Source organism: Siniperca chuatsi, linkage group LG24, assembly GCF_020085105.1.
Source record: "Siniperca chuatsi isolate FFG_IHB_CAS linkage group LG24, ASM2008510v1, whole genome shotgun sequence".
Lineage (NCBI taxonomy): Eukaryota > Metazoa > Chordata > Actinopteri > Centrarchiformes > Sinipercidae > Siniperca > Siniperca chuatsi.
In genome coordinates this window covers 2345045-2371733 of record NC_058065.1, presented here as the reverse complement: position 1 = coordinate 2371733, position 26689 = coordinate 2345045, and the positions used below count along the sequence as shown (strand labels likewise).

Genomic DNA, 26689 nt, shown 5'->3' with positions numbered 1-26689 from the left:
CCCGCTGGATTTATTGATGTTGCCTAACCCCCTAACAGATATGTCTTTGGCTTCAGGCCCAATCTCACATAAAAGGTTTTCATGCTTGAATGAAATTAAAATGTATTAATTTACATCGTTAATCTAAAAAATATTGTTATTTTAGACTAAATAGATATCACAGTATGGAACATTTTAGAATGAAGTCCTTCATTAGTATTTTTGTGGTGTGGTTGGTGTGTTCTCAGTCTCTTTTGGTTCAGCTTTGATTCCAGTTTGCATCTACTCAGGATATAAGATGCAGAAATGGGAATGCTTTTATTTTGGTAATGTGTATATAAAAATTTAATCTAAATCTAAAATGTCAGTTTATCCATTGTAGAAACCAGAGGTGTGTCTACACATTTGTCCTTGAGATAACATCCCTCTATCTGTAAACCAGGCCTGGCATAACCGTCAGATTCCCACGCCACAAATGTTTTGACTCCCCAGACTCAATAACAAGACAATTTCTCACAAACAGCTGCCAATTTTTAAAAAACAGATCTCAAAACAAAAGAAAGATGCTGACCATCTCTGAATAGTTCTGGTTAACCTTGGCGATGTTTGATGCAAATGGTCGTAAACGTAATTTCCCATGAGAAGAAAACTGAATCCAGACAGTATTTATCACATCCAGGAGTTACACACTTGAACTTTCCAGCTTTTCCTCTTTCTCTCTCATTTTCTTTTATCCTTTTCCAAAGTGATACTATGTCTTGTTTATTTTATTTTCTAATTTTTGCCTTTCCACCTCTATTTTTCATTGTTTTTTTATCATTTCATTACTTCCTTTTCTGCATCACTTGATCTTTTTCTTCTGTCTTTTTAGCTTTTGGAAATCCTTTTGTGAAGAAAATGTTTCTTGTGATTTCTCCCCTACTTCTTCGTCTTCATTCGTCCATTTAAGAAACATATACAGCAACACTGTAGGTGCAGCACAAAGAGTGGAACATAAACCCCTCGAAGCAACCAAAATGCCATGTTAATGTTTTGAAATCTTCCCCATCTTGGGCGAATTGCTGAGGGGAAACTGTGTCTGCACACACTCAACTCAACAGTTGTGGTTTGGCTGCGACTTAATGTGGGGAATCTTTAATCATTTTGTCTGTTGCCAAACGTAGGTCAGTGCTACACTACAGAGTACTGTAGAGCCACAAAAACTGAGCTGTAGTAAAAAAAAATCAAAATAAAATCCCAACAGTCAGTTTAGTTTCCCCAGTTCCTCGTTATCTGTCCCTTTATGTGTCTGTGCTGAACTCGCTGACCTCTTTGGCAGCAGCACTCTTTTTTGACCCTGAGGTGAAGTGGTCAAGCATAAATGTCAAGGCTAATTCAAGGTCTAACAAATGTGACCAGATAATCATACCTTGTGTCCTGCAGGGTCTGTGCCTGGCTGCGTTTAACGAGGAGCAGAGCAAGGCGGTCTTCTGGCCCCTCAAAGGCTTTTATTGTTCTTGTAATTGTGTTTGTAAAACGTGAGCGAGAGCTTGAAAGTATCTGCTGGAATCCGGGAAAACGGGAGATAACTGTTTTGATGCTGGAAAGGTGCAAGCTCCGGTCTTAAATTCACTCACGGATCCAGAGCAATCAGTTGAATAAGCTTTGAATCCTAAAGTAGATGACAAGCAACCAATCAAAGCAATACTGTACAGAAGGGAGAAAAAACGGCTATGAAATTCTATAAAAATATTTTCTAAAGTAGATGCAAAAGGGGTCATACATCATCTTTATGCGCAAGGTAAGAACCAGTTTTAATATCCCAAAGTAGTGGACATTGGACCACAAACAGGGCTGTAAGCAGGAAGCACTTTAGTTTATGTATGTCTTTAAAAAAAAGAAGATTCGGAACTAGTTTCAACTTTGCAGTATCGCTGTTCAGTTTTCACTCAGTTTTAAGAAAAAGGTATCACTCTTTTTCACAGAATATCACCTTTTAAAGTGAAACAGGGTATTCAGTTCAGTGTTTTGCTGACTTGGTAACAGTCCTGTAAAGAGTACATGAAGGCTGCTTCAGGTCAGGTCAGGTAAGGGCACTTTGTCTCCATTCAGCCAGGCGATAAAGGCCACCATGTAAAAGGAGAAAGGCTATCAGATAGTTGGGGCCAGCCACCGTGGCAGAAGTCAAGCGGTTTTGAAAGGCTTCGTCTCCGCACTCTCTGCCTCAGCGTGAGAGAAACCCCCGCGTCCTGATGGGGAGAGATGGCTTTTAAAAAGAGCCCAGATTACAGCGTCATATAGCCTATAGTCGCCCGGAGATACACCCTTCTTTTCTTCCCGTTTGTCTCAGTTTCAATCGCTTACAACCACTTTTCCGAGCCATGCTGGGCCCTTCCATGCACAAGCTTGTCAGCTCTTCAATAGCTTTTGTCTACGCGGGGACTCAAACAAGATAGGCCGCCTTTGACTCCTTCCCCAGTCTCTCCCTGGATAAATATTTCACCTGTCACAAAGCCGAGCATGCTGGGCTTGTCGCTGTAAGAGAAAAAACTTTTGGATTTTAAAAAAGGGAACGTAGAGCAGGAGGAGATGGAGGGAAAGGGGGAGTTATTCAAGTTCAGAAAGTCTTGATGCTTTTCTTTCATCCGGAGATGTACATGCTGCAATTTGCATAGCCTTTCATTCTCAGCCTGAAATCTCACTGTGCTCGTGGTAATCTATTGTAAAGCCATCTCCAACTTAAAACGACTCCCTGTACAAAGCTGCCTTTTGAGCGCAAGTTCCCTAATAAGTGATGGCATAAAAGAATGGAGGCATCACTTTATTTTTGCCATGGATCAAACGCTTTGATATTTCAAAGCATATACAACAATAATCCTCATCTCTCAACAACAACAACAACAGGGGAAAAAAGTTCTCAGAAAAATAAGGGGTAAAGTGCTCCACATTCTGACTGAGGATAATACCACAGTTTGATCTGCAAAGACTCTTGCGACTCGTCCCTCTGTTTTTAAAGTTTTCCCAGGTGCCCTTGAGTTGTGCAAAGAAAAAGGCGATCTTTGCATCAAAGACAGCAGCCGCATTCAATGCAAATCTGGGATCACATGAGGCTACAGCTGCGGTTAAAAAGCTGCTTCAGTACACAAGAGACATTTGACACGTTACTGATGACTATGAGATTCCCTTAACATTGCTGATGGTACTTACATTTACGACATTTGGTTCTTCACTCAAACCAGCCATTGCGCTCACCGTTTTGAGTTCTATGAAAAAGTCAAGATATTTAACATCTTTAGTTAAATGCAAAGCTTATAACCATGACACTAGATCACGGGACAGGTTAACTTTAAAGCATATGGTGATACATTGTTCTTATTGTCATTAAAACCCATGAGCCAGACTGTTGCACTGGGTGACATGTTCCTTCATCACCATGAACACACACACTGTAGTTTATTCTGACTCAGTCCCACACACACCGTCCTGCTGCCCCAAACACTCACTAGAGCACCAAATGTAGATTAATCCGCCGCTGAAAATAGTCCCCAACAAATGCAAAATTTCCTCCTGTTTGTTTGATCAAAACTACAGTGAGCAGCTGTTTTAGGAAATTACTGAGCCTTCAAAAAAATTAAACTATATATTTGTCAGCACCCTTCTACTGGAATGATCTGCCACACAAATTATTAATATTTGCGATTGTTTTAATGTTTCGTATCTGTCTTTATAATGACCCAGTAAGCACTGATTTGGTGATTTACAAATGTCTGGGTTAAAACAGGGATACATTCTTTATCTGGGTAACATATAACTTGTTTCAAAACCATTTTAAGACTGTATTTAAATGGAAAGCAAGTCCTGTCTACACACTGAAATATAGTCAATGAAATGCTATAAATGGAACCTAGATGTGTAAAAAAACCTTTGTGTGACTGACTCATCTCACTGTGATCTTGTGTATTTGTGATTTGTTCTCTTGAAAAAGAAATCTTCACCTCAGAAGTGAATAACACTTTCTGAATAAATAAAGCTTCACTAACATGTTGACTCAAGCATGGCCAGAAAAACTAAAAAACAGATTAAAACTAATCTTAAGGCAGTTTCTTGAACCTGAACTGTCTTCACCCCCATGCTGCACTAACCCTGCATGATGTACTCATGTCAGGTAGACTGAGAGCGGTGGGCAATGACGGTGTTGGCAGCGCTCTCTGTCCCTTTCAGCCCAGAGGCGAGCTTTATTTCATTACCAGCTTGACTGAGTTACCTGTCGCTCCACCCGTCCCCCCTGTCGACTGACCTCTAAGGATGCATCTAAATCTATCCTCCACTGCTGCCTGGCCTCCTTATATCCAAACTGCCAGACATGGAACAATTCAGCTCTGAAATGCAGAGGGAACAGTCATCACCTGTAGGCCGATAATAACTACAGAGGATTCGTCAACCAAAGATTTTATAATCAAAAGCCCACATTGAAGGTTTTAGCCCACTATCTACAAATCGGTTTATAGATAGATTTTCTTCATTGGTTTTAGGCAGGAAATTAAATTAATAGTCCTGACACATAATCCCACCATAAAATGGTTTTCATGCAGATGAGATATAACATGTTAATCAGCGAGCTTTTAAGGTGCAGGTAGGTGAATTTAATTACTTTCGTTTACCCCTTTTTCGAGTCGTTATGCTAAGCTAAGATAACCGGCTGCTGGATGTAGTTTCATATTTAACAGACAGAAATGACAGTGATATCAATCTTTTCATCTATCTTTCGACAAGAAAGCTAATAAGTGTATTTCCCAAAATGTTGAACTACCTACAGTTACGCTAGCGACTCTGTGAAGCTGTACTGAGCAAAGTGATAACGTTAGCATGCTAACATGGTCACAATGACAATGTTAACATGCTGATGTTATAATGTTTACCATGTTTACCATCTCAGCAATTTCCCTCAGGATAATAAAGTTCTATCTTATCTTATCTTAGCGTGTTAGCATGCTAATATGGTGGTGAAAGATGAAAAGTCACTAGATCACCAGAGTCACAAGGATTCATCATCCGATGACCATGAATATCTGAACTTTTTCTTAGCCATCCATCCAGTAGTTTCAAGTTCACTATAACACGAAAATGTCAACCTCATGTTGGCGTTAGATAAAACGTGAGATCAAAGTCAGTAAGTTTCATTCTCTAAGCACCACCTGTAACAAATTTCTTGGCCGACATTGTCATCTTTAAAGCCACGCCGGTAGTGTGGCTAAAAACTGAAGCCACAAGACAAACAATAAGCAAGATTGTCACTCTGAAAGGAGTGTACCCATCACTCATGTCCAAACTAGTTACTGCTCATAACTGTGACAATAACTTTGACCATAAATAGGATGATCGCTGTTATGGATTCCGTATTTCCTCTCTCTGTAAATTGAATTTCAAATTAACTGAAACCATTTGCTGCCTGTGAAAACTCATGGTTTGATTTGAAAAATGGTTGGAATTTGTAGTTAAGCAACAGTACGGAATGCGGTATAAATAAATGCTTTTTTCCCTTTAAAAATCTAATTACATTACAAAATAAATAAATGAAATCCTGCTGCTAACAATATATTATTTTCTTTCCCAGCATCATAACAACTGTCAAGTGTGTATGCTCTGCTAGCAATCAACCTTTCCTGCCAGGATCCAGAAACCAGCTGCAAGCATGACTCACTGTGTTATTGAATATTTTACACATGCATTTACATTTTAGTCATTTAGCTTATGTTATTACAGCAGCAAAATGAACTTCTTATTCCCAGATCAGAGCCTTTAATGGCACCAGTGTTGAGCAGCGTCGGGTTCACCCTCTCAGTATCCTGACAATAGATTCAGACTATGATTGATGATACTGTAAGTACAGCAGAGCCATTCCCAAGCTCGATGTGCTGGGGTTCATTTAGCCCATTGTCTAGAGGCAGAGCAGAGGCCTGTGAGAATGGGGACCTGATTAATAATGTTTGTGAAGGACGCTCTAAAGAGGGGCTAGTCAGGTCCCTTTGCATGCTTAAAGGGACATTTAACAGCTTGAATTATACATAAATTATGTACACCCACTGCCTTGAGGTTTGTGCCTCTAATGGAATCACCATTTTATATGTGATTACATTGATTTATTTGAGGAACAAGACAGTGTCTTAAAGACATGCAACATATTATTCTGTAATTTTAAAAGACATACATACAAAAATATGTGTTCCCTTCTACACTGAAGCAGAAATTTGGGCAATCATAAGGTATGTCTTCATTCCTGGACAGTTTCAAAGAAAGACAGGTACTTACAAAACTGTCCTCCCTAAATCTTTACGTTGTCCTAACAAGAACCTCTGGTGGCCCTGTGAATAAAGACTGTAGTCTGTTGCAAGAAAAGCATTGCTGGAGCGACACCAAGGTCGTAGTGGATGGATGGTTCAACAAAACCCCCGATTGCTTCCTGTGTCCGACCAAAACTCGATGTTGTTGTTTTTTTAACCATGACAACAATCATTTTGCAACCCTAACCGAATAGCTGACCCAAGTATGGAACTTACGTCACGTAATAACAGGTGTTCATATATGAGGCGACATAGTAACCCCTGCCTTTGTTCAAAAATGGTCTCTGATATCAGATATGGATGACTTTGACCCCTTCCCAGTCTATGCTATCACCGCTTTTGGATCTATCCTAACCCTCTAACCGCAACCCATAACCAAATAGATTTTAAAACACAAACCATGACCTTTCCCATCCCTTAACCAAGTCGTTTTTGTGCCTAAACCTTACAAAACCTTAAGCATATACTGTAGGTTGCAGGTCAGATGAAACAGTGACTTGTAACGTTTTTGGAAGACACTGACAAACCATGTCATACTGCTGATTGGGCGTCAGATCAGACAGGCAGTGACAAATGACTGGAGTGTATTTTATCATTTAGTTTCAGGAATTCTAGACTTAAGGTTTCTATGTTTCTCTCTCAGGTTGGCAGCGGCTTATGTCGAGTTCAAGGCCTCCATGCTGACAAACAAACCACAGCACAACAGTGGTCAACCACAGTCAGTCAACAGAGCAGGTCTCGGATCAGTAAGTACCAAAAAACACAGAAGAGTGGGTGTTTTCATTTGAAAGATTTGAGAAGCGAAGGGCTGACCTCTGGTTTCCACTGTGAGGAGCTCATGTTCTCCTCTCACAATTGCACAACAAAACAAACGCCCACCTTTACGAGACGTTTGATTACTCTTACCCTATTATTTTTCTGAAAACATTCGTCATGAGTTCACAGATCCAATTGAATTGTCTTAAAACATGTTTGAAAGAGAATTTTCAAAATCCAGTGCAAACAAAAAGTTGCAGTTTTGGTTAATAGTGGCTTTGTGGGTAAAGTTTGTCCAACACAAGAAATGAACTGCTCTCTGAAGTGTCAATAAACAGATTCTGAATCTGTGACAGCTACGGGGGCGGGGCAGCCCCTGACCTTTGACCTCCCTGCAGATAAGGACAAGCCAAAGAAGACTTTTCCTACAGGGATCAATACAGTCATAGTCACATTATTATTAGGATAATTTCCTGAGTTAGACAGTGAATACACAAACACAAGTTGGTGGTTTCAGTCATGAGAACACTGTGATCAGGCTATTTTTTCACTCTGAGATACAGAATTAAAACAGTTTGCAGCAAACCTACATACTTTTAGACAACATTTCCACAAAGCAATACTCACATCCGTCCCATACAAAATTCTATTATTAAAGGGACAAAGAAACAAAAAGATTGTCACATGAAAAGGAGAAACCACTGAAAAGAAAAACAATAAGCCAACTGATGCACTCTGGAACAAAATCAACCTCACATTGCAGCATCCCCATCCACAGCTAAAAGTTTTATGTAATATAAAAGAAAAGGGCCCAAAAATCTTCAAAAATATACCAAGAGTTTATTGAGTTTAATAATAGCGATAAATGATCAAGGAATAAATGGCACTTTTTTTGTTGGGTCATTATCAGTTGTGAACTTTGAGCTATCTGAAAATGTCTTCTTACAAAGTTCTAAATACCATACCACATTAGTGGGTTGTTCAAATGGACTCTTCTCATGAACATGGTAAACACAACCGCTTAAAGGAATCATATCTTACAAGTGATCAGCCGTTAGATAAATGAAGAGATGTAGAGTAAAAGGAATGTTTTCCAAGTCTTCCAAACATGCTCAAATACCAGATCCTCAAATGTATATATGTATATACTCAAGAGTACTGTATGTACTTATTTACTTTTCTTAACTGCTGTATATACACTTTCAGGACACTGAAAGCACGCATGCTTTGCACTGTTGAATTTCTGGTAGGGGATTACAGTACATATACATTTGAAGCTCAATTTTCATACTACAAATCACATTTAGATTGTAAAATAGTAAAAGCAGCCGGTGAATTTTGGGATCCACCATAACTGCTGCAGATGGGTGAAAAAAAGCTCTCTGGCTCTGGTTTGAGCCTGAAATCTTAAACTGTGAAAAATGTCAACAGCGTCCACACTCTGAGACATTAAGCTGAGGATTAGCTATCTGACTGCATCACCACCCAGGTTTCGTTTAGAAAAGGCTTTCGTTTCACACTTTTGTTTTCTCTGCAGCATCAGTTGTAGCTGGGAGCCTACTTTACGCAGAGACCACCACAACTAACCCCAACAGTGCATTTGTCACGCAGAGTCACGTTTCATACCAACGTTCATACCAGTATAATGATATCTGAGGAAAAACAAGCCTGGCAAAGAAATCTGTTAGATCTGGAGTTCTGCTTTCAGGACAGTTAAACTAACCAAGCATGATGGAATATTCCTGAAGTAAGCTGAAATTATTGAAAAAAAAACAGTGAACCATATCGAGGTTAAACCTGAATTTGGGAGGCATCTAACCATAATCCTCCGTGATTTTATCTTGTGTATTTATACTCCAGCAGTGGACGGTCCTGCACCCATAATGATGCTCTGAATTGTGTTTTTCATTGCCTTTTGAGCACAGTTTGTCATTAATACACACCTAAAAAGGTAGCCAAACATATTTGGTACTTGTTCAATTTTTGATAGTGACAGAAGGCACAAACAGAAATAAATCTGCTCAGCATTTCAGTGGAAATAAGTTTGACATTTTAAATGTGAAGAATTTAGTTTTGATTTTGAGTTTCAAATGAGATTTGGAAAACCTAACAGTGGCTGAAATACATTTTTAATACCCTAAAATCCAGTTTTCTCCCATTTATTTCACCTTACATAGCTTTAAGGCTGAAAAATATTGTTTTTGCAATCAGCAGTTCTGCGTCATATATATTCTACTGTATATATGCATAATCAAATGGTGCATCCATTTTTATGGCTGGAACTTCTTAATCATTTTTATACTGACCATATTTAATGTACTGATGCTCTCGTTCTGTCAGATCAGAAAATGCCCCTATGTGTCAATCCGGAAGGCAATGAGAAACATTGCATTTAGTTTTTTAATTGGGAAGATGTGTTGGTTTTTCCATTATATTTTGAACCCAGTTGCAGGAATACATGCCTGGAAGGAAGCCATAGCTCTTTGCTTCTTTGGTGCACTTTTAGATAACGACGACAGGCACAAATAGAAACAAACTTTCTTAGCATGTCAATTGACAAACCAAAACCCACCAATTAGGCTACAGAGAATTTCAATATCCAATAGCATTTCTTGAAGATCAGGTTTGAACATTTACACTCGAGGAAGAAACAGAGGCTAAGAAACACAGTATGGAATTCAAATTTTAAATGATCAACAAGATTTTGGCCAGCCTCAGGCAGTATGGAAGAAGGGTCATCAGGATTGGAAAGTCAAATTGTCCTTGGCTGCCGAAATTGTACCCCTTTTACAGAATGGATCTGCTACATTTTATACATTTCTTTGAATGATTGTTATTTTAGAGATTAACTCTTAAAGTAATGTATAGTATTTCAAGTGAGAGCTACCGCTGATGCTGCATGAAGTCTGAATATCAAAGCCCATATTGTATCAGCGGTGAAACAGATTCTTTCCTCTCTGTTTTTGACAAGCTATTGCCTAACCCACTTAGAGAGAGATTAACCCCGTCAACCCTAATGCTCAGGATGAAAGGAGCTCCATTAAAATCCTTGTTTGTGCTCTGCCGTGTACAAAATCAATGGCAGAGGTGGGATCAAAAGCGCACTGGATGTCCTGCGGTAAACGCTCCTTTAACAGGCGTTCACCTGTTCGCCAAACAACAGCTGTCAGAGCAGCACCAGGGCTCCTTCAGCTCTCCAAAAATAAAGAAACAGGAGCCTGGACATGCATGTGAACCTAAATGATCATGTATGCTGCTGTCAACACCCCAGGGCTTAGAAATGCGAACTGGACCAGAAAGGCAAAAACACAGGGAGGGGAGGATGGAGGAGAGGGGGAGAGCCACCCAGGAATCATGCAAGGGTAAAAAAAAAAAAAAAAAGGACTGTTCCAAATAGTCACAGTGGGAAGTGCTCATGTTTGACAGTTGGATGATACTGAGGGGAGACCTTCATCTACCTCCAACAGAGACAGTTTGAGACCAGGGTGACTGGATGGAGTAATAAGTCCTGGCACGACATGCAGCTTTCATCAAGATAGACACCTTTTGAGGAAGAGGATTGTGTGTTTTGCAGACTATTGCTTTAGCTTTCATGGTGACATATTGGGCAACTGATCTGTCTTATCTCCTTGGCTCTTATTTCTTTAAACCTGTCCAGATTACACCACTATCAAACCAGCCATTTCTAACAGCAATATTTTGCAGCAAATCTAATTCATTTGAATGGAATTGTGAGGATCAAGTAAATGCGTGCAATGCATGTGGCTAGTTCAGCAATGGTGCAACTTGCTGTTGACATGGCCAAGTCTACCATCAAAGCGTCCTGGGGACACAGCCAGGAGCCCAGCAAAGATCATTTGCAAAGAGAAAAAACAATTGTGGGTACACTTTTCCATCCGTCCTTTAGCCCATGAAATAAAACCTGAACTGCCTACATCACAAGAAGAGCGAGCCAAGTTTTAAGATTTCTTGTAGTAGCCAAATATTTCACCACATAACAGTTGTTTTCATCTCTCTTTTGATTACCTTTAAGCTTGGCGAGAATCTAGACATTCTTGTATAAAAGTACACAAGCTTTATCAGCAGCTTGACATTGCAACAGGAAAATAATCTCATCATTCCTGAGATGATACAGATGCAAATATATTCAAATGAGGTATGATCAAACTATAACTTAAAAGTAAAATTCAAGACAATCACTTCAACAGCACCAGCCCATACACTCATAAAAGTCTAAATTATATCCCCAAAGATCAGATTCATAAAAAAATATTAAATCAAGAAATTCCAACTATTCTAAGCTATTTTATGCAAAGTTCAAAACTGGATGGCTAGATGAATAAATAGATTAATAAATAGATTGTGTTCACACATGGTTTGTATCCATGTCACATTGCACCTGATGGCCTCCATCCAGCCTCCGTCCAGCTTTCTTCCTGTTTCTCAGAGGCTGAGTCTGATGCAGATTGACTTGACGTGGTCGAAGCCTGTGGCGAGCTCCGCCGGCCTGCCAGCCCCTGGGTCGCTCTCTCAATCAGAGGACAGAGCAGGAGACAAGCACCATGCTGCGCTGAGGAGAAAGATCCCCGAGGGCGCTGTCACCCTGCACAACCCCCATCCCTGTAATCCCTCCCTCTGCCTCCCTCCACCAACAACCCCCTAATCTCAAAACGCTGTATTCAGGGAGGCTTGGAGTTTGCCGAGCAGAGGACATTATCCTCCACTGAGAGATAATTGAGCATCTTTACCATAATGTATGAAAATCTCTTTTATTGGACAAGAAATTTCACATGCAAGACATTCAACCTGCTGTGTGGTTCATGGAGTTTGCATTAACATGTAACATGATACAAAAAAATGCCAGTCTGTTGGGTATGGTTGCTTATTAGAAAGAAAACCGACAACAGTTTGCTTTGGAACCCCTTTCTAGCAAAGCAAACTGCTCACAGTGAGCTTTGTGGATCATCTTCTGGAAAGACCTGTTGTAATTTATCTTTTAACTTTAACTGTTAAAGACAATTCATTTTTCCCTTCTCCCATCTTCTTTCCAGTTTGGAGATACAGCACACTCAGCAGACTTCTTCACTATGAATACTTACTTACTGTTGCTACTTCCTTTTAGATCCTAGAGTTTCCCCTCTGGATCAATAAAGTATTTCTGATTTGAGTCCTTCTTCCACCACCAAACTCTATTTCAGATCTTTTCTTCCTGACTTGATTTGGCATCACGTCATCAGCCTTCAGAGCTGAATTGACTCATTACATCTGCCCTCAAGATGAGGCCCTCGGTCGAGAAGACGAGGATCAGCAAAGACTCGTAGCGGCGAGGATGGGGGGTGGAGCTCGCGGTTAGTGGCACTCCATTCATCTGACTTGAGGCCTGCCTTTGTCTCGATGGCAGGTGCTTCTAATCCCGCTGTCAGAATAGGGCTGCACAAGATGTTTGGACAAGCCTGTGCTTAGAAGCCCCTGTTTCACGTAAAGCAACCCCCTCCAACATCACCACCACACACATAATCACCAACCCCCACTCTAAAACATGTGATATGATCCATACCGCATGGCAGAGTCATGCCTGATTATAGCTCCATAAGCTTCATTCATGTCTGCTGCATTTTTTTAAAACATGCATGAAAATCAGCTGTTCCATGTTTAAAAAATTAAATTTTTCAAAATCAAATGTAGCATTTTCACATGAGCTTTTCAAACAGTCCCCACATATAGAATATGCAGTGATGGAAGAAGTATTCAAGTTTTACTGGAGTAAATGTTACCACAATTTCTATTTAATTTAGTATCTCCAAGTTTGGGGATTTCCGTGCTTTGTGCAGATATGTTGAAGATTAATATTCTCCCCAACAACTTGAATACATTATCCAACCTGTTTCTCTTTTTAAAACTCTTTCAAGGTAAAAACTTAGCAAGGTAAAGCACTGTTTTTCCTTGTTTCTTCTCATCAGAAGTATTGGCGTGGCTTAAAGGCTGACAGTAAGTGCATTTCTGTCCACCTGTTATATGTGCATTTTCAATTTGTGCATAAAAAACCCTGAGTGGGAACTAGCCAGTAATTAAACAAAAAACATCAAAAGTTGTGTGCGGATAAAGAAAGAATTAGTTAATAAATGATAACGTACATAAAGCATGTGACTTAAACGTCACTGAAGCTTCCAGTGAAGAGCTGAAAACATCAGATCTGTGTGGAGCGATGAGGAGACTGTACCCTTCCTCACATTAATACATGAAACTAACAGAAATGTCATGTTTCCATCATGTCTTCCACATGGTTTTCCATTGTTTGAGGTTTGACTGGAGCTCTTTTAATGGTCATCTCGCTGTGTCCGTTCTTCTGCAGAATATCAGTCTGTTGGTCCGGACTGAAATATCTCAACAATTACGGGATGGATTGCCGTGAAATTTTGTATGGACATTCATGGTCCCCAGATGATAAACTGTAATGACTATTTTGACTTTTCATCTAGTTCTATCATCAGGCCAAAATTTCAATTTGACCAAATAACTTCAAAACCAATGACATTCCCAAGAAACTCAGCTGTTCTCAGCATGAACATATGACGTGTCCTGACGTTACGCGATGGCGCAGATGTGTGTTGCACTTCAGTCTTGTTCCCCTACAATAGCCATATTTTATGAGTTTATCTCATATATAATGTAAAATTAAAATTTCTCCATCTGTCACATTAATGTAATGGGGTAAAAAGAACAAAATTTTGCTCCAAAGTGTAGAGGAGGAAAAGTAGAAAGTACATTTTAGGAAATTTGTTGGTCTTTTCCAGAGTGACTAAGATAACAGCCTTAATTTGTATGTATTAAAGATTCAATTGCAAGTCCCCCCAAAGAAAACAATGATGCCAAAAACCAACCAGTTTTGGTAAAATAGGTTTTGCAGTTGGTGGGTTTGAATGCAGAGGAACAATCATCTCTTTCCCCATTGAATCCAACTTGACCTTCCTTCAGGCTTTATTTCTACAAGGTACCCTGTCCAATAAGCATTGTGGACTCTGGCTTTTCTATTGACGACTGGCAACTTCATTGTCTGAGCGGCCGACTCGTCATCGGGCACTTTCACCTCCACATCCTTTCAAATCTCGGCTGAGTGAATGTAATCTTGTTGTTCCCAGTAATAATAATGCCATTGATTTTGCCCTCAGGGTCATGCAATGACCTCTAAACTGCCCTCTCTTGTTTGGTCCGCAAGGTTGAAAATCACATTACACGTTCACCCCTTAATCTGTTATTCGAACTGAACTGATCGGATCCTGGAGGTCAGGAGGAGACGTAGAGGATACGAGTTCATTGAAAATCCTTGGGAAGTTTTTTCTCAGCATTAACCTGGTTTCTGGCTGCCAATGGTGGTCTATTTTTGGGGGGGAGAAGGGGCCGCTGTTTTATTTTGGATTCCTGGTGGCCCGGCTGCTCAGCCCGAGGTCTCCGATAACCCAATTTGAGTTGACTTTGCCCGTTCAGGGAGAGCCGTGGCCCGAGGCTACACACTGATATAATTCAAGTAATACAATGAAGCCAAACATAACCCTATCTATCCACACACGCACGCACATATGCACACACATGATCACACATGATCACATTCTGCAAATTCAGTTCATGTTTAATAGGCTCTGCCATCCAGGATCAATAGAAGAGAGAAAGTTGACTTTGTTTCTCACCCAAGATTTAAAGACATAAGTTGAATTTTTATTGAATATTGGACAAATGATGGAGGTTAGTTCCTAATCACATACAGAGAAATGTGACAGTCTTCTTTTCCTTTGCAGTTCATTTATTCATTTAATTATCGGACTACCTTGTAAAAAAGGGAAAAGTTCCAACAGGAGCCGTGAATAGTTTTAGTTTCCTGTGACATTCTTTTAGTTGAAGAAAGAGATTGATACCTGTTTCTACCAGCAGATTGATACCTGTACCTACCAGCAGATTGATACCTGTACCTACCAGCAGATTGATACCTGTACCTACCAGCAGACTGATACCTGTCTCTACCAGCAGAAAAGCTGCAACAAGAAATCCATTTCAAGCTGATCCTCCAGTGAAAGAGCAAAATTTACCCTTTGGGAAAATTGACCTGTCTTTTGAGAAAGAACAAATATTTATGACAAAATTTGGGAAAAGTGGATCATTTATGTGAAACAAGTATTTAAATATGAATTAACTGGAAATTAGGACGTATATACGTCTCATAGTATGGTATGACAACAATTTCTTCAACATTTTCTATTTGTGCTACTGGCACATGTTTCCAGTTCTAAAAACCCAATTAAAGTAAACAGTTAACTGCTGTTTCAGAGGCTTTTCTACCCTGATAAGACTAAAAATAAACTATATCTTAGAGGTTATATTCAATTTGGGATCTGATTCTTGAGAAATTAAATCAGGACTGTAACTAACAATGATTTAAATTATTGATTAATCTGTTAATTAATCATTTAGTCTATAAAATGTCAGAAAAATAAGTGAAAAATATCCATCACAAGTTCCCAGAGTCCAATGAGGTGTCTTGAAATAGCCACCAACAGTCCAAAACCCAAAGATATTCATTTTTCAATGATATTAAACAGAACAAAACAGCAAATCCTCAAATTGGAGAAGCTGCACCTCGATGATGGTTAACATTTTACTCAAACAATTCACTGACAGTCAAAATTGGTGGCAGTTAAAAAGGAAGAAACAGTTAATACAGTTAATAATCAAGTCATTTTTTTTAGGTAAAAGACCGAAGCGCGTAAGTAGTTATATTATTGTGTAACATCACACTGTTTCCTGAGTCTGACCCCAATTATACAGGCAGAGTGGCAGCTTACAGAAAACAGGGTGACCTATATTTGAAGTGTAAGAGTAGCAGTCAGGTCCACATGGACAATACTGTATGAATTTTAACACTGATTTTTATGATATTGATTAAGAAACTATTGGTGCCAATACCTATCTGGTGAATCTTTGTTTTCAACTGTATCACATTATCTTCCTTAGCAAATGGAGCAACCCTGTCTCCTAGAAATTACATTTATATACTACTGATTTGTTTTCCCAATTACGTTGTGCCGACAAACATAATGGCTTCCTGTATTATGTTCATAGGCAAAGTAATCCGGTCCGCATTACATTTCCTTTAACACATATTTGATGTTGCAAATTAGTTGTATATAAACGTGATTTCTAGGAGACAGGGTTGGATGTAGAGTCCTAAAAGTATGAAAAGGGAAAAGTTTGAACATCTACAGTTCCACTGAGCAAACTCCATCAGCCGATGAAGGCCGTGTGATACGGCTGAAAGCAGAGATGCACCGATGCGATCCACCAGATCTCTTTTGGCGCCAACAGTTTCTTCATCAAAGCATTATAAAATTCTGTGTATGGTTGAAAGCTGTGCAATAAGTTAGTAAGTGGACCTTGAGTTGAGACAGTTTTGACAAACTGCTGTTTCCAAAGTCAAGAATGAATTTTGAAGCTCTGCATTTAATTTATTTTATCAGTCCAGATATGAAGAACTATGATACGAACAGTTTATCATGTTCACAGTGTTCAGCATGTAACAATTGATTTTCCATGCATGTCCCAGTCAATATTGATTAATATCGTGATTAATGGCCTGCCGGCCCTGGGGACCAGGTTCGGTGTGTGTGTTTATATGTGGTACGTGTGTATGAGCAGTTCGGGGGGATTTGGGCTGCATTGTGCTGGGAACTTAATGCTTTATTGAAGGGCTGAGATGTGCTTGCTCAGAGCAATAAGCCATTGTTTGACTTGGCACGGCTCGGGGCACCCCAGGGTCTGTGCCATGAAAGGCTTTCTGTTAGATGCCCGAGTGCTTATTGTTGAAAAAATTGTCCCCCAAAAAATTTGCATAGAAGAATCCAAAATGCATAATGTTCTGCAAATGACAGCTGCTTAGCTGAAACAAAGGCAGCAAAATGGCTTTTGGTTGCGCTGCACTTGTTATGGTAATAGCCCCCCTGCCTGCCTTTATGGGCAGCACCATACAAATCATGCATTCTTTTTTTATTTTGCATTGTTGTACTTTACTTTCTTTAACATGAAAGTAGCCCTGTGCTCCAGTTTGTGTAATTCATTTTTTGTCATAAAAAAGCCATTTCAGACATTTTAGACTCTTATCATGTGAGCCATGAATCCAGACTTCTTTAACTTTACAGGACACCAATATAACAAAGAAAAAAGTTTGAATCAAGTTCATATTTGAAAAAAATCATTTAGAAGCGCATATACCAGTTCTAAACTCGTATCAATAATCAGAGAAAGACTATGGTCAAGAGTTAACTAAAAAGTATTAAAATAACCCCCAACAACATAACTTCCCATTTCAGAAAATTCACACTTTCTACAAACAAACCCTCTTTCTTAGAAAATAGTCTCATTATGAGCCAAAATGTAGTGGGTCATATATAAACTTGACTTCCTGAGAAAGAAGGTTTGCCTCTGAGAAAAGGTCCCAGCTCCTCTCTCACCAGGCCCTGCCCCTGGTATTTAGTATGCTAATGTATTCTCTCTGCTAATTCAGTGCCGGGGCTGAGAAACAAAAAAAGTGAGCAGTGAAAAGGATTGGGTTTCAGCGGCGCTGCGCGGAGCCTAATGACCAGCAGATTAATCATGGGACACGTGGAGCGGAGCCGCCGTCAGCGCCGCTGTCAGGATGGAAATTTTCTGCACAAACTGCAGCATGCTGCCTCTCGCTCGCAGTTCAAACATCTTACCGAGCAAAAACCTGCAGACTGAGTACTGGATGTTTGTTCAAGTGCAAGTCAGAGCCGGGGTGCAGAAGGGACTTGAGAGTCATTTATGAAGCTTTTAATTTCAGTAGGAGAAGGACTATTTCTGGGAGAGAGTGTGACGTTGCTGTTTTATGACTTTCAGAGCCGCAAAGTAGAAATATAATGACATATTGTAGTTTTACATGCAGGGTGAATGCAGAAAATAGCAGTGTATGTGTACTGGAAAATAATGTAACATAATAACCAACATATCTGCAAAACTACAATGCCAAAATGAATACATACTGTAGATTAAATAAAGTTTCCATCTCATTAAGGGCCCTAAAGTCGTGCTCAGTATCTGAGGCTGTAGGAGCAAAGTTTACTGCCGAAATTGTTAGTTGTTGCAGAGCAGTTTCTGCAGAAACAGTATGTGTTCTCCACGGCATCCTGCACAAAGTCTGTCACAAAAATTACTCCGATTTTTTCTCAACAATCTCAAGACTCCTCTAGAGCTCAGCTGAATATCAGCAGGGATAGGCTTAGTTTCCTCGGTTAACAAAGCTGATAAAGTGCTTTTACGTTTAGTTCCAAAAGTAGGACTAAATATAGATCACTCTGAGAATCTTTGGCCAGTTGAAATGATTTCCAACTTCGAGATGCTTGATAAATAGAGGCCCAGGTCTCCAAAGGACAAACAGCTTTAAAACAAATGAAGGAAAAATGAAGGATATTCAGGGTTGAAAAGGCCAACGAGACATTGAATTAAGTCCTAATAACTAAAATCAAACCACACTGCTGCTTCAAACCAACAGGTAATGGATGGTTAACATGAGTTGTCCACAAGCAGGCACGTCCCAGGATGAAGTAGAGCTGCAGGTCAGATCCATCTATTCATACAGCCATCAATTCAGTCCTTCGTTTCATCACCATGCACACTGCAAAAATCTCCATATGATCCAGTCATTTCTGTCTATCCCTGAGTCCTAAAACCCTCTCATTTTCTTTGCACATACTGTTCAAACACAATGGATCAAATTCACTCTCACTTTATGCCAGTTGAGGCCTCAATTTTTTTTAAGGACAAGCCGCTTCAGTTATGAACAAAACATGGAGATCTTCACAACTGTCGTACCTGGAAAAAGGACAGCATCAGTCGTGCATGCTTAAACCTAACCAAACTTTAATCACAGCAGTGTCAGATCAGAAAACAGCTTCAAGCATGATTTGTAACTGTTTTGGAAAGGCACTAGGAAAGGATGTTGTCCTGCTGATATGGACAGATCAGAAAGCGCTTCTATCTGTCTTTTTGGAGGGTAATTACAAACAATGTTTTTGTCCTTCTTTGAGACGTTGTGATCCATGCTTACAGTGAAGACTTTGTGGACTTGCACGGGAATGACTGATTCAAAAAAATTGCAGTGGACTGATAACATGTAAAACCACTTTTGTATTTGTTACTCTGTAGAACATGTCCTCATTATCATGTTAGCACGAGCAGCAGCAGGGTTTTCTTCTTACCAGCCTCCCTCTGTTAACTAATGGTTTAATTATTTGAAGTTCAGTTTACTCGTCCTGGATAGTAATACTCATCTTGTGAAAACAATTCTATAATGTCTTCTGTGGCTCTGGAGGAGAAAATAACCCTGATGACGTCACCGTGATGTCATCCAGTAGCATTATGGGAAATGCAGTATCCTGTTTGTTTGGGGTTTTTTTGTCCCATACCAGGGACTAAAAGTTATATCTCGGCCTCTGTTGCCTGTATTTTCACCATTCTTTTTAAAAAAATCTGTCTCTTGGGAATCCAAAAATATTTTGGAAGTGGGATACTAAATTTCTGGAGTGCCCCTTTAAAAGAAGATCAAATTTGCCAGAGCTGGGAGGATATTTCAGCCTGTTTCCAATTGAAATCAACTTGTTTCAAGATTAGTTAGAAATGACGAATTAATGTTTAGGGGGGAGGAAACTTGCCAATGTGGCTGGTAAAGGACCCAACTTGCATTTAGCAGCATTAAGCTGTTGACTGGTGGTGATTTCCCACCATCCTCGGGTTTGCCATAAATTGTAACTAGGCTTGGAAAAGGTTTGAGAGTCACTGTGAACGATCACGACACCCCTCCAGTTGATAGTTTAACTCAAGATTCTCTGACTTTAGATCTAAAGGAGATTTCTGTGAAAACATGGATGGCTCAGTTTCTGCCACGTTCACAATGTGTCTTTATGCCATTTAGGCCTGTTGCTCAGCACTGAAAGAGATGGGCAGCGCTCGTCTCTTGCTCTTTGAAAATTAAGCTGCCGTAGCACGCCCATCGGCCCATTGTCTGCCAAGCAGCGAGCCAGGCGCTTGGTATTCCCGGCACAGAGCAGCTCTAAACTTTGGCCTTCACTGTGTGCATTAGAAACCCGGCCCACTGCCATTCCAATTCTCTCCCTCGCCTTTCCAACTCAATCTCGTACCGTACCCTCCTCGCCTGCCCCTCCTCGCCAAAAACCATTCGCCTTTTTACTGGCTATCAACCCGGAGGACATCTTGTTCTAGTTATTCTGAGATATGGGAAAGTTCCAGCATCCTGAAACATCTCAACTACTGTACATGTGACCCAGAGCAACACGAAAATCCCTCATCCAGAGGTAATGCTGCTGCTGCTGCCAACGTGGTCGTATTTCCTTCGTGTCACAGAGGGAAGAAAAGCCATTTGTATTTTTGTTTTGTTCCTCACAATCATCAAAGACAGCAGAGAGTCATCTCACCTGGTTTCTCATGAAACGTTTCCTTTCATATCAGCAGTGCAGCTGGTTTCTGTCCCTGCTCTCAGGCTTGATTAGAAGGCTGCAGAGGAGAGGCCCGCTCTTACAATATGATTGCGCGAGTCACCTGTGATGGTGATTTATTCCCCCGACATGACATCTTGTCCAAAGTGTTTGCACTGAGGTCTAGAAAGCCCTCAGCCTTGTGTTTGTGTCTCCTTTGTCATAATGGAAGCCTCCCTGTGTTTGCAGCTCGTTCAGAAGACAAACTTCTGATCAGAGAGAAGAAAAACATGTTTGAACGCCTGAAACAAATAAAGGGTTTGGTACATTTTGGACAGAATCGTTCACTGACATTTTAAATTATATTTAACATCCTGTCAAACATGGCCGTAGAGCTGGATATCCTGTAACAATTACTTAAAGGTCATGGGTCAAGTTTTGAAAGACTTGCCTAATATCTGTAAGTAGATCCCTCTGTCCGTAGACTTAAAAACATTTTGTATTCTGTTGTTTCAGCCAAGGAGAAACAACTGCACTTTAGCTGCTGAAATGATCCAAAACTGATATGAAGCCAGATCTCTGTTAAAGCTGTGAAATTATATTGGATTTGATATGACTTTTGCTGCCTTTGTAACTGTCAGTTACTGTACAGAGGTCTGAGAGGGGGTAGTGGACACAATTTGGGATTAATTTAGCTCCTGTCAGACAGGTGTCAAAAACAACTTAGTTAAGATCTGCTCACGATCTGATTGATGACGAGCTGGACTTTCAGATTATTTTCTTCACCATCATAATGAGGATAAATGAATAACTAGATTAACGTCATTCTTAATAATGACACAAGCGAATAGCTATGATTGATCTCTTGTCAGCTGCTAAAATAACATCATCAGCGTTACAAAGTACCTGCTGTTCAGATGTTGTGTTTCCACTTAGCAGATGAAGACATTCATGAAGACGCCCAGACTTGACAAGGCTCCTCTGTGTCACGGAGCCTTCAGTCAGTCATGTGGACTTGTCAGACTAATGGATGCAGGTCTCCACACGTTGGCATGTTGACAACTTTTCTGTGAAAGAAAAAAGAAATATCAACTGATGAAAACTGGGGTCAAAGAGGACGAAGTCACTACATGTGCAGGCATTCATTTTCAAACAAATTCTGGATTTGCTTAATCAAATGAAAGTAGGACAAAAAGTTCATGTTTGCTGCTCCCTTTCAGTCCTTTTTCCTCTGCAGGACCTGAACAGCATTTAACCTGGAGCTTTACATAACCTGAACTTTAACCCTTTGAGCTTTTGGTACGAAGTGTTTCTGCTGTATTTTATAAGCTAGTATGTTTCCCATATATAGTTTTAAAAAGGAAAAAGTGGGAATGACTATTCCGCTAGAATACACTATATTGTCATATTTATGGTCTGTTTGGTACTCAGTTAAAGTAAGTGGTTGTGGGACAGGCAACAATGTAAATCAAAAAGCAAGAAGAGTAACAGAAGAATATGGATCACACAGTCTCAGTCAAAACACAGCAGCAGTCGTGGAAAACTGGACCGTGGAACTGCTCAAATTGCATAACCAAAGCAAAATCTCCGTCTTGCCAGAAGTCCAGTTAATCGTCCAACAGCCAGATCATTGATCGTTTAGGTAATTAATCTTAGGTCATGACTCTGAACATCAAAAGACAACCGATCTAAATTCAGCCTGAATATAAAATTAGTCCTGGTCAAGAAGTCAGGGTTAAAATCTGGCTTAATCTGCACTGTCTGCCCTCTTTCAGAGAGTTTTATCTCACTGAAGCACTTTCCTGGATATATAAGTTATTATTATTGTTATATAAATAGCACAGAGTTCCCCCTAGTTCAAATTTCTCTTTTAAGGGAGTTCTGGTACTCATCCAGCCCTCCTTGATTCAAACCCTGAATTACTTGCTGGCTGAAATACTCTAGCAATAATGACAATCTGTATTTGTTTTTCCTTAATATATCTGCTGAGAAATGCTGCTGAATCATGTTTGGGAATGAATCCTCCTCCCTGTCCCACTCCGGCAGTCATTCACCCAGGGGACACGGTGCTCTGATGGACAGCCTGTGAGTGATGGACAGAGCCCGAGGCGGAGACACTGCCTCACTGTGTTCAGACCCCACGGGGGGCCATCGGGGCCCCCAGAGCCCCGCAACAAATCTCCCAATTGTATTCCCCAACGCTCACCAGAAACATGCCACATGATCCTTATCAGGCTGCCTTTAAAGTAAATATACACCCCGACCATATATTACCATAAATTATCTCAGCGGATTGATGGTGATTGCAGCTAAATGGTATATCCATCAAAACGCTCGCTGTGTGTGTGTGTGTGTGTGTGTGTGTGTGTGTGGAGGAAAAGAGTTAAAGAGCCGTTGTCCTTGCCAATATTTGTTCAAGTTGCCTCAAATGAGATCTCGGGGTCCGGGCGAGATTTGTATGAACACAAGCTGCGAGTGATGTCATTCATTGAGCGGTGTTTCACATTCAGCAATGAATTGGAACAGAAAGCAGTAAGCTCCCTTAATAGCTGCCTTCTTGAATCGTTGCCATCTCTCCTGGAGAATGCTGCAAGTGTGTGTGTGTGTGTGTGTGTGTGTGTGTGAGGCTTTCTTTATTTTCACGCATGTTAGCACGTGCTATTACCAGGTCAGTCAGTAATCAAAAATGCCCCGAAACAAGAGAGGTTAAATTAGTTCAGTGGATGTTGGCTCGGCGTGTTTCTGGCGACGGTTCTTTATGCAGATACAGCGACGGAGAGCCGCTGGTTGTGGTTTTGGTTTGGTTGTCGCTGTATGGCAACCAAAGCGAAGAAACATCATCATGCATATTTAGCCTTTGCTCTGAACCAGGCTGGTACTAGTAATCGTAAAGCCATAAAACTGTCATGTCTTCATCTGTGCAGCGCAACATTTAAAGCAGCTCGTCAGAGGAAATCGCTTCACTTCAGCCTCTCAAATACAGCGATGGGAAGTAGCTAAGTACTGTACATCCGTGTTTTCATTTTGTACTAATTTATACTCCACTGCATTTTTCTGTCAGCTATAGTTACTATTTACTTTGCAGATTCTGACTTTATATACAAAACATAAAATATATTCCGCTGTTAGAGATTAAACTACCCAACAGTACATAAAATAGTTGAGAGAAATGATGGAGATTGTGCAGAAGGAGTTTGCAGTTTCAAAAGTCAAAAATGAACTTTTAAGCTAAACTTTTTCAAGTCAACGTACAGTAAATGCTCCGAAAAATAGAAATAGAAATTTTAACATCTGCAACTCTTTAACAACTGGGAAAACTCAGTCTGTGGATTGAGATACAAGACAGATTTATTGATCATTTTACAACACAGAGATTTTGTTTTGTAGTTCCCTTTATGCTACTCAAAAAGAATTATACACAGTAGATCGTAGATCAATGAATAAATAATAAGTCATAGAAGAAAAGATAAAGATCATGATGATGTGATCGAAAGCTCCCGAACAGCTACTAAATGGACCTCGTGGTGAGACCCTGTGGTTTTCTTAACTGCTGTTTTCAAGGGCAAGAACGACTCTTAAAGTTAAAATTAGACCCATTAAAACGGTGCTCATACATAAATGCAGTCATGATGATCCAGTAATATAATATCTGTAATACTATAACACTCTTGAAGAGGGCATTCTGCACAATGAGTACTTTTACTTTTGATGCTTAAAGTACATTTTACTTATAATAATTTTGTACTTTACTCCTTAAATTTCAGATTTTCATTAAATCAAACCCCCTTTTTGATATGGTCTGCATTTTTTCTGCAGTAGCCATTTAAAATATTTACATTCTGTAATTATCTCTCTATATTGTAGTTTTCATTGTTTGTGGCGGAGTCCGTCATTCCTGTGCTGGATAGAAATTGCCGACCAACCAATGTGGGATTGACAGGAAATGATGCGCCATGTAATCCAGAGTTGCTGTAATTTGATCTGATTGATATCAGCCTCACTGTTTAGTGTTCACTCTCCTACAGACGTATCAGAGTGAACAGATACACCAGCTTTAACAACGCTTATGTTAATATTATTCCACACTGTCTGAAGGTGTGTTCAGACAAAATCTGAATTTGCCACGAGTGACCGAAAACATTGCCATAAATTCACTCCAGGTGGAGCAAACTGAGGCGAAGACGTGTCTGCGAGAGTTGAAAATGTTCAAACATGAGCGAAGAATTGCTGCTTATCATGTCTTGTGCATCATTATATACACAATTCCCCCAAGTTTAGATTTGTTTGGTGTCTTTGGAAACTTCAGGATCTCTGCCAGTATTTAAAATAGAGTTGGTTGTGATGATTGACCAACCAAAACGTCAGTGAGGAAGAAGCTACAAAAAACTTTAGATGCAGGACTTTTACTTGTAATGGAGTATTTTTAGATTTTTTAACTTAAGTAAAAGATCTGAACATTTCTTCCATCACTGCTGAAATGATTCTCAGGCCAACCAAAACACAGTAACTTCTTAGATTTGAGCCAATAGAGTTAACAGCCTATTGTTTTATTATTAGAATATCATAACACATGAATAATGTTTACTTTAGTAAATTCAGCCACGAGCAGAGCAGCCAGTCAGGCAGCAGCCCTCTGAACATCATGACTCTTGTGATTCCTGGAAAAACAACTGTGCTCATAAATCTTTCAGCCCTTGTTCTTACAGTTCAGGGCTCTGAGGCGAGCCATTCAGCAGATAATCTTCTAAGTGTGTGGTTTTAAGGAAAATAATTCAACACCAAATCCATGTTAAGACGATAATGGCGTTTTGTTCCTCTGCACAAATTCATCTAAGCCTCTTAATTATATGAGTTGTACAATATTTTGGCGAGCGCCTTTTTAGCTGATGAAGTCACTCATACCAGGAGATTAGCTGACTGGGAGGCCTTGGCCTCAAAAATAGCGGGGCGGCTCGTTGCTGACCCATGATGTGAGGTAGGTGAGGTGGGCTGAGATGCCTTCACTTGCACGTGGACTGCAGTCTTTGTGTTGTTAACGAAAAGGAAAGAATACCAACACACACCAATCCAAACCAGGTGTCGGACAGAAAAACAAAGTACAGTCTGTCCGCTGAAAGCTACCAATGTTAATGAGGTTATCACAGCCGGGTTTCATGAAATGAGCTAACTGATGGTTAAAAATGTGAAAAGTACACTGTGTGCATGAAACAGCAGCAGAGTTATGTTCCCCGGTTTGACAGGTTGACATGTAGGAGGACTGACGAGAAACAAACAGCAGTTTGACACCGAAAGGCTCAGTGGAAAGTTCAGATCAGTGAGAGGAAGGCAGTGGGTGGGCCAAAAGATTCACCTTCAACTCTTGTGTGCTGGATTCAAATTCGGGGGTCATTGAGTGCGTTTACGTGGGCATTAGTGTCCCGATTATGATCACCTTTTGGAGTATCCTGAATGATTTGTACATCCACCCCAGTATCTTAGGAATTACACTCAGCCAAAGTTCAGCTCCGATGCGTCCTGTAGTGAGGTGGAAAGTAAGGGTGTGCAGGTCCGGTTGGTGACTGGGTGTGTAGCATGTCTCCCATCTCAGATCTGCAGTTAGTGTTTGCTTTAACCCAAACTCTAATCTCCCCCTAATTGTCGCCTCAGTCTTTCCCTAACTTTAACAAAATGTTTTAGCTTTTAACCCTAACTATCTGCTAACCTTAAATCTTATCCATACCGTAGTTGTCATACGCAGATGTTGTAGAAAAAGCAGATTCCTCAGCACGAGTTATGTAAGGAGTTAGGCTAAAATAAAAAATAAAAAGACTAGGATATGATGATAAACCAAGTAATGATGATCTACACGCTGAAATTTAAGGCTGACACTGGTGATGTACTGTTGCTTTTACTGCTGCCAAATTCAAATCAAGCTGTAAATGCTCTGGTCGATTAAATAAACTGGGTTCATCTTCACCTGATGAGGTCACTCCAGTAATCAAAGACACTCCTGTCGCAGTCTTTATTCCAAAAACAGCATTTTAATGAATCCTCTGAATCGTTTATTGAGTCTGTTTAGGTTTAGCTTTCACAAAACAAAAGTTATAAACAACTTTATTTTTAAGAACTAAAACTTTTAAAACTAACATTTTTCTGTGTTAT

At 40.0% G+C, this 26689-nt stretch overlaps 1 long non-coding RNA gene across 1 annotated transcript in view; it reads left to right on the top strand.

The window, feature by feature from the left end:
- LOC122872039 overlaps positions 1 to 26689 on the top strand; it is a 170545-nt gene that overhangs the window by 132144 nt on the left and 11712 nt on the right. The window contains exon 6 of the long non-coding RNA XR_006376998.1: positions 6943 to 7045. This is a non-coding gene — a long non-coding RNA (uncharacterized LOC122872039). The remainder of the gene's footprint in view (positions 1 to 6942; positions 7046 to 26689) is intronic.